Here is an 8,870-nt window from a genome sequence, read left to right as displayed (position 1 = left end):
TCAGCCAAGTGTTTTTTGATTATTGCATTTTATCTTCTGTATTAGATTTTTTAAAATGTGTTAAAACATATATAACCCCAAATTCACCATTATAACTATGTTTAAATGTGCAGTTCACTAGTTACATTCACATTTTTGTGCAGCCAATCTCCAGAACCATTTTCATCTTGCAAAACTGATATGCTCCATCCATTACGCAATCGTTTCCCATTCATTCCTTTTCTGCTTCCCTAGCAACCAGCATTCTACTTTCTATCACTGTGTATTTCACCACTTTAGGTATTTCATATAAACAGAGTTATGTAGTATTTGTCTTTTTGTGACTGGCTTATTTTCTTTTTTTTTTTTTTTTAAATTATTTTTGATTGTGCTGGGTCTTTGTGGCTGCACGAGCTTTTCTCTGGCTCACTGCATCACTGACTCAATGGACATGAGTTTTGAGCAAACTCCGGGAGACAGTGAAGGACAGGGAAGCCTGGCATCCTGCAGTCCATGGTGTCGCAAAGAGTCAGACATGACTACGAAACTGAACAGCAAATCATGGAAGCCAAATAATAATTAAAATTATTTATTGTATCATTATACACACTGATGGAAAGCATTATAGACAGAAGAGTTTCTTTCCCACCATAACATTATTTACATCCATTTATTTAGCTAGAAACACTAGCTTGAAGAGGTACTGGTATATTCTATTTGAAATTATTTCTCTAGAGTAAACCATTGTCTTACAGTTGGAGCATGTTGAAGAAATTGTTTTCTCATAAGCTTTTTTTATTCGAGTCTCAATCACTGAGTTCAAGGGACTTTGAGAGAATCCTGGTGTCCTGAATGTCCTGATGAATACGTTGAAATCAAGCATTGTATTTGTATTCTGATAATATTCTTAGATCCATACAGATGTTGGTTTGTGAAGCTCATATTTCTCCTACCAGTGCTATGACATTTGAAGAACATTTGTTGTGAAAGTTTCACATCAATTTTCAGGCCACTGTGCTTCCTGTCCCATTTTCTTCCTTTATTGTTCTTTTGCTCTTGTTCACCTGTCTGCTGCCTTCTGCTGCCTGAGAACTTGTTTGGTTGACAGACTACATCTTCTTCTTGCCATGCATTGGTATTTTCCTGCCAGGTATCTAAGTCACCTGATTCAGGAGACTGGTGAATAAGAGGCATATGGTGTGTAGCTGCTAATCTATTAGAGAAACCTGTGCTGCCCACTGGGATGCCAAAGTCTAACAGTTCTGCCTTCTTAATGATTTCCTGAGTTTTCCTTGTAGTGGATGTCATGTCCTTAGAATAGTCAGAGTCCAGTTGTTCTGAAGCTTTTTGCTGTGTTGTCACAGTCCCATTTCCCCCTTCAGTCTTTACACACCTGTGGGTGCATCTTCACCCCAGAACCCTTCCACATCTGTCTGCTAAGGAGCTGATGAATAATCAACTCTCGTTGGCAGAGTTATTTGATCTCCCCTTAATTTCTGTCGGCTGCCAGAGCTGCATACTAATCTCTTTAGGAATGAGAATACTGTTGCTGGGTGGGTTTGTACTTTAAATAATCAAAACTGTGATGATGGCCCTGGTGGGGATCAAAACTGGCCCCTTCGTTTCCCTATCTTCCCAGCAGAGGCTCTGGTTAAATTACTCTTTAATTAATATATTAAACCAATTTGATATGTCTTTGGGTTTTTTTTATGGTTTCACTGTGATGTGTCTAGATGGAGATTGATTTTTATTTATCCTGATTTGAACTTTGAAAAATTTATTTATTTTAATTGGAGGAGAATTGCTTTACAATATGGTTTAGTTCTGATTTGAATTTATTTGGCTTACCTATGACTAGAGATCTTTCGTAAGTTCTAGAGAATCCTCAGACACTATCTTCTCAAATATTGCTTCTATCTCATCCTTTCTCTTTTTCCTGTAGAAACAATCTTAAGGTTAGAATGATGTAAATTTTTTCCAAAGAGATTAAAACATTTTTTTTTTTTTTACTAACCCCTTGAAGTGCTAACAGTTCAGGATCCCTTTAATCTGCATTGAGTTTCACATTATGTAGACAACTCAGATGACTTGAAGCCGGGCTGCATCTGTGAAAGGAATGGATCACTTTCAGTTCACATCTTAAACTTCTTCAGGATCCTATACTAAAGTGTAAAGAGTTTCGTTGGCTGGGAAGTTGCATATCACACTGAGGAGTCTAAAGGGGGTGGGCAGTTGTGGGTTTGTCAAGTCTGACTGATCAGAGGCAGCATTTTGTCAATATTTTTTAATTGAAGTATAGCTGACTTATAATGTGTTAATTTCTGCCGTACACTAAAGTGATTCAGTTGTACATATACATATGTATGTTCCTTTTAAAACATATTCTCTTCTGTTATGGTTTATCATAGGATATTGAGTATCTGTTGATATACAGCAGGACCTTGCTGTTTATCCAGTCTATGTTTAAACGCTTTCCTCTGCTAACCCAGCCTCCCACTCCGCCCCTCTCCTAGGCCCTCCCCGTTGGCGACCTCCAGTCTGCTCTCTGTGTCTGGTTTCCTATTTCTATCTCATTCGTGTCGTCTTTTAGATTCCGTAGATAAGTGATATCACGCATAGTACTTGTCCTTCTGACCTAACATCACTTAGTATGATCATCTCTGGTTGCATCCATGTTGCTGCAAATGGCATTGTCATTCTTCTTTATGGCCGAGTAGTGTTCCATTGTACATAGGCACCACATCTTTATCCATCCACTCCTCTCCTGATGGATATTCAGGTTGTTTCCATGTCAGACTATTGTGAATAGTGCTGCTATGAACATAGGGGTGCATGCATCTTTTCGAATAATAGTTTTGTCTGGAGGTATGCCCAGGAATGGGATTGCTTGATCATATGGTAATTCTGTTTTTAGTTTTCTGAGGACTTCCATACTGTTTTCCACAGTAGCTGTACCAACTTACATTAAAAGGCAGCTTGTTGAATCCTAGCGCTGTGGTCCATTGTGGGAAAAGGAGGAAGGCAGGCTGGGCTAGACTAGGGCTAGGGAAACACAACCAGCCACAGAGATGGGTGATTATGGCCGACGCAGACTAATGCACAGGGTCTACCAGGTGAGGAAGGGAGGCGAGAAGCCAGGACTGTAGAGAAGCTGCAGATGTGACTAGGGTGGCTCTGTAATGCGAGGCCTCTGTTCACCGGGGCCAGAAGCAAGTTCTCTTCCCTGATTCTGGGCAGCTTGGCTGGCCAGTGTCTCCTCCAGGCCAACCAGCAGCCACCTGTTTAGCCTGGGCTGGGTCTGGGCGCTCTGGACAGCTTCATTATTGTTCTGTCTACATCCATTGTTAGCCCTCCATTCTGAACTGCACCCAGCAGGTTGTCCCTGTGCCTTTATTGAAGGGTTCCTAGAATACAGCTCAAATTATTACCACCACCTTAAAGGCCCTGCATGATCTGGCTGGCCCCTGTCCACCCCTCTAGCCTGACCTCCTCCCTCTATCTGCCTCATTGTCTCTGTGCCTTCTTCCTCTTTGTTTAAACCACCATGTACCCTGGATGGCTGCAGGGTCTATGCATGAGCAGTTCCCTCTACAGGGAGCATTCCTTTCCCACATTTTCCTACTGTGATGGGCTAAATGTGTATGTACCTGCAAAATTCATACGTCAAAGCCCTGACTCCCAGTGTGGCGATACTGGGAGTAAGGAAATAATTAAAGTTGAATGAGATCATGAGAGTGGGATCCTGATCCAGGACGGTTAGTGTCCTTATAAGAAGATATACCAGAAAGTTCACTCGCCTTCTCTCTCCATGCTCATATATGAGGATACAGCAAGAAAGGAGCCACGTGCTGGTCAGGAAGAGAGTCCTCACCAGAAACTGCATGTGCTGCAAACTTGATCTTGGGATTCCAGCCTCAAGAATTTGAAGAATATTACTTTCTGCTGTTTTAAGTCATCCAGTCAAAGGTATTTTGTTTTGGCAGCCCAAGCATACCAATACATCAGGTTAATTAGATCTCATATTTCCCTAAACATTTTTTTGTTTTGTTTTTTGCCATACTGGGTCTTAGTTGCTGGGCGCAGGCTTTAGGGCTTAGTTTGCCCTGGGCATGTGGGACCTTAGTTCTCCAAAGAAAGATCGAACCCACATCTACTGCATTGGCAGGGGGATTCTTAACCACTGGATCACCAGAGAACTCTCCCTCTAAGCATCTTTGATCCAAAGTCTCCTGTTTCTGAGATCTTGTGGTACTAGGCACCATGTAAGATTTCTATTTTTGATTATTTGATCAACGTCTGCCTGACATACTAGACTGTAAATTCCATGAAGGTTTCTGGTTTTATTCAAAGCTACACACCCAGAACCCAGTACACAGCCAGGTACGTATCAGGTACACAATACATATTTACTGGGAAGGACAGTGGTGGGGGGAACAGACAATGCCTCGGATTGGGAGGGTTTTATGGACATTCAGGCTCATCTCTGGCCCAGCAGCACCCCTTTAGCCCTCTCTACTGACAAAGCCTAGCACTGTGCCACTGACGAGGAGACATGGTAGCAGAACTCAGCTCCAGTATCGCAAAGCATGGCAAGGAAGGACATATTGCCGGGAAGGGTAGATTTAGAGCAGAAAGACAACAAACTGGCACAGCTGGATTCAGAACTTTCCGTAAAACGATGGATGGGACTTTCTTTTTAACCTTTGCATTCTCAGCACGCATCAGACACCATGTTAATAGCAACATGTGGATTATCTCATCCATTTCTCACAAAAACATGAGGGGGTTAAGTTAGTCACTCGAGCTCATACAGCAAGTAAGTGGGGAAGACAGGATTCAAACTCAGGAGTTCTGGGTGTAAATCCTACTTACTTACACACTACACTAACTGCCTCTGGGGGATGGGAATGCCTCTGGGATGTTTAAATTCCAGACTTTTTAAAGGCAAGATAAGGATTAACTGTGAAATGAGCTATGGGGCTTCTCTGGTGGTCCAGTGGTTAAGAATCCTGCTTGCAATGCAGGGGACACGGATTTGATTCCTGGTTCAGGAAGATCCCACCTGCCACGGGGCAAATAAGCCTGTGCATCACAACGACTGAGCCTGCGCTCCAGAGCCCGTGCTCCAGAGCCCGTGCTCCACAATAAGAGGAGGCACTGCAACGAGAAGCCCGCACACATGGCTAAAGAAACCCCACACGCAGCAATGAAGACCCAGGACAACTAAAGATAAATACATAGAATTTTTTTTAAAAAAAAGAACCATGCATTGTTGATTAAGCTAAAGGAGTCTCTCACTACCCTGGTTCTATAGAATTCTCTTCCTTCTAATCCTCAGTTCATGGCTAGTTACTGCCTTCTCTGTGCTCTGAGGCACTGTGATAACCTCATTCTTGACAAGGAGCCGGCATAGAAATCACGGAGAATGTTTTACCTTCCTGCAATTGTTTACAGCTCAGACTCCTGCTTGTGATTCTATGGCACTGGCTACTGCTCAGAGCTGTGCAGTGAATGTAGCATTCGAATAGCCAGCGTTAGAATGCTTTTGGTTTCAGCTAATTAAAAAAAAATCCAGCTCAAGTTAGAATCAATAATAGAGGGAATGCATTGATTTATGTGACCTGATTGGTAAATGGGATTCAGGTGAGCTTTGGTTGGCATTTCAACACTCTTTTTTTCTTCAGTTCTTTCCACGTTTCCTGATTTCATGGGTTGGCTTCATCTTTAGCCTGGCTCTTCTCATTGTACCAGAATAGCTGAAATGGTTCCTTACTGACATCCAGGGAGGGAGTGAAGGCTTCTACCCAATTGTTGTGAAGAGGTAAATATTGAGTACTGATAGATGTAATCCTGGGTAAAAGGTCTGTCTTTGCAGCAATCAGTACAAGGTATACTGTGCGATGGACTGTAGTCCGTCAGGCTCCTCTGTCCGTGGGGATTTTCCAGGCAAGATTACTGGAGTGGGTTGCCATTTCCTTCTCCAGGGAATCTTCTCAACCCAGGGATCGAACGCATGTCTCTTGAATACTCCTATATTGGCAGGCGGGTTCTTTACCACTACCACCACCTGGGAAGACCAACAGTCAATTGAATTGAAGCTCTACATTTGCATGTGGGGGATGGGGGTCCAGCCCACCCAAATTGCCTCAGGGCTGTACCATGGGAAGTGGGGTATACTGGATGTTAGGAAGATGCATCTGTCAGGATAGGCTAGGTTTTGCTTTGGTAATAAACAAGCCCTGGCCCTGCTTTTCAAACAGCAAAGGTTTGTTTCTTGCTTATATTGTATGTCTGCTTGGGTCATTATGCTGTGTTTTCTCATTCCAGGACCGGAACTGATTGAGCTGTCACCTCCTTAACCGTGGTCTATGGCTGTGGCTGAGAAAAAGAGAGCATGAAAAACTGCTTTCTAGCTCTTAAAGTTTGAGCTGAGAATGATGTGCTTCTACTTGCAATGTATGGACCAAAACAAGTCCCATGGCCACTCCTGACTCCAAGCTGTGAGGAAGTATAATCCTATCCTGTGTCTGGGAAACAAACCAGAATTATCTGGTGACATAACATTAATGTCAAGTAACACAAAGGGCTTACGGAGACCACCCCAGCTTTTCCTTACTTTTTATTGGGAAAAAAAAAACTTTGATTGCTACATTTCTTAAAAAAGAGACCTTCATACTGTGCAGAAATCAGGTGTTTTCCTGATTTCTGATCAAATGTCTCTCAGTTATTTTGCCATTAAGCAGAGTCAATGGATCTGTGAAGGACTTCTCTTAAGATACCTCAACTCAAAATAATGCCCTTTTTGTGGTCTTGATCAACACAAGTGGATTCCTAGTGAAACTCATGACTTGTAAGTCGACCCCGATTGTTCTGGGGGAGGGGGACACCTAACTCAAATTAGGCCAACTAGGGCCTCTTTTCTGCGATTTTGGAATTGGAATGATCAGGGATTTTTCATGTCTCTCCGGATCATTGGAAGTGGTTGGGAGACAGATTTCCCATTGGAAGCAGAGGAAACAAGTTTTCGAGGAGAGTCTTACTGGCAACTCTTGCCATACTTCCATTTCATCCAAAAGCCTAGCTAGGTTCTTGCTGCTGGCCTAAGAATCCATTCCCACCTCCCCCTGTCCCCACTTCCAAAAGCTTTAAGATCAGTTCCCCTCTTGTTTTTCTTAAACTGGGTTCATGGGTTACTGGTAACTTGTAGCCAGAAAACTCCTAATCGATACATGTTCTTTGCCTCTGGAACCAGACACAAAATAGTCACAGGTATAGCCCATTCCAGTAAAATAGAGGTCAGGTTGTAGTTCTATTGCATCAGCTGTATTTCTGGCAACTTTTCTGCTTGAGATAGTTCATCTGAATGTGAGTGCAGGTGACATTATCATATGGATCTCCTGGAATTCACTTAAAACTTTTCTTTTTTTTAAGGAAAATGATTTGTCTCCTTGGGTAAACATTATTTGCCACATACCTCCCAACACAGATATTAAGTGCACAATATTTCCTCTGCCCAAGGTCGTGTTCTCTTCAACTCTGTAGACCCAGCCTCAGTGTCACCTCCTCTGGGAAGCCTTTCCATGTTCTCTTATACAGAACAAATGATGTTCTTCTCTTTGCTTTCCAAAGCAGTTGACACATACATCTAGTGTTACATATTTTCCTCCAGAAGTATGGTTGGGAGAGTGCCTTGTTTATCTGCATCCCACAGTGTTGGGTTGGAATAGACGCTCAGAAAAGTTTGTTGACTAAATGGGAGTTTTAAATGAGAGGACCATACCCCACGTACAGTCATCCCTCAGCATCTGTGGGGGGGCTGGTTCCAGCATCTGTTTCGGATACCAATATCCATGGATGCTCAAGCCCCATAGTTGGCCCTCCATACCTCTGGTTCTGCATCCTGGGATTCAACCAGCCATGGATCCTGTAATACGGTGGTTTGTCAGCTTTGTTTACTGAACACCAGGCACTGTGCAGAAAGCTGCCTGTGTGCTGTCATTTAACCCTTTCAGTCATTTCTACTGGCTTGATTATTGATATTTTCATTGCTCTTTTATGGATGAGAGATTAAATAGCAAAGTCACTCAACCAATTATTAATCTGCCATATATGGCAGATGTGAGATTCCAACTCTGGTATGTCATACTGGAGCGTACTCACTGTTTATTGACCCCTAGATTCTAAAGGTGGGGACCATTTTCTGAGCATATTTGCTACAGATTTGGGACTCCATAACAAAAAAGGTGGCTGGAACGTGTGACAAAAACTCAGAAAAGGGGTCACCTTTACACAAGGTGTCACAGGTTACACAACAGAAGCAGTGAAAAAAGATTTACTGTACCTGAGGGGGCTAACTTGTGCTTGAAAGTTCTCAAGTAATTGAAGATTTAACAGAAAGCAGTCATCAGAAGTCGTCCTTCTTGTTAAGAAACAGAGGAGAGAAAACAAACTGCGGTAAAGTTTTGGTGGGATAAAAGGAAAACTAACTCCCAGGCGATGCTTGTTGAGAAATACTGTACTGAGAAGAGAGCGGCGGGGCAAGGGTCAGAGTTCCCAATCCAGCCAGCATCCTTTTGAAAGTGCAGCCTGGCGTGGCCTTTCTTTGGTGGTTCTCTAGAAAGCCCAAGACACGGAGTACAAAGCCGGGAACCTCCGGGGATGGAGCATCCGCCCCCAGTCCCCCCTCCTTCCCTGCCGGGTTCAGCCTCCGCGCGAGAAAAGCGGGAGCGACGCCCGCGCATGCGCCCGCGGTAAGGTCCTCTCTGCGACGTCAGGGGGCTTGCGCCCGCACGAAAGCCCCGCCCCCCAGGCGCCAGAAGCGACCTGGGCGGGGGGCCTCGGGCCACGCCCCCAGCCGAACCGAGAGGTGCCGAGCGGAGCCGAGCGCCTCC

General features: G+C 43.7%; 1 pseudogene; it reads right to left on the bottom strand.

Annotated features, from left to right (window-relative positions):
- Window positions 1–314: 314 nt before the first annotated feature.
- LOC105616791 (receptor-binding cancer antigen expressed on SiSo cells-like) lies at window positions 315–3,862 on the bottom strand (annotated as a pseudogene).
- Window positions 3,863–8,870: the final 5,008 nt, after the last annotated feature.

The sequence above is a fragment of the Ovis aries genome, chromosome 13 (genome assembly GCF_016772045.2).
Source record: "Ovis aries strain OAR_USU_Benz2616 breed Rambouillet chromosome 13, ARS-UI_Ramb_v3.0, whole genome shotgun sequence".
Taxonomy (NCBI): domain Eukaryota; kingdom Metazoa; phylum Chordata; class Mammalia; order Artiodactyla; family Bovidae; genus Ovis; species Ovis aries.
The sequence above is the reverse complement of the archived record's forward strand: the minus strand, read 5'-3'. Positions and strand labels throughout refer to the sequence as shown.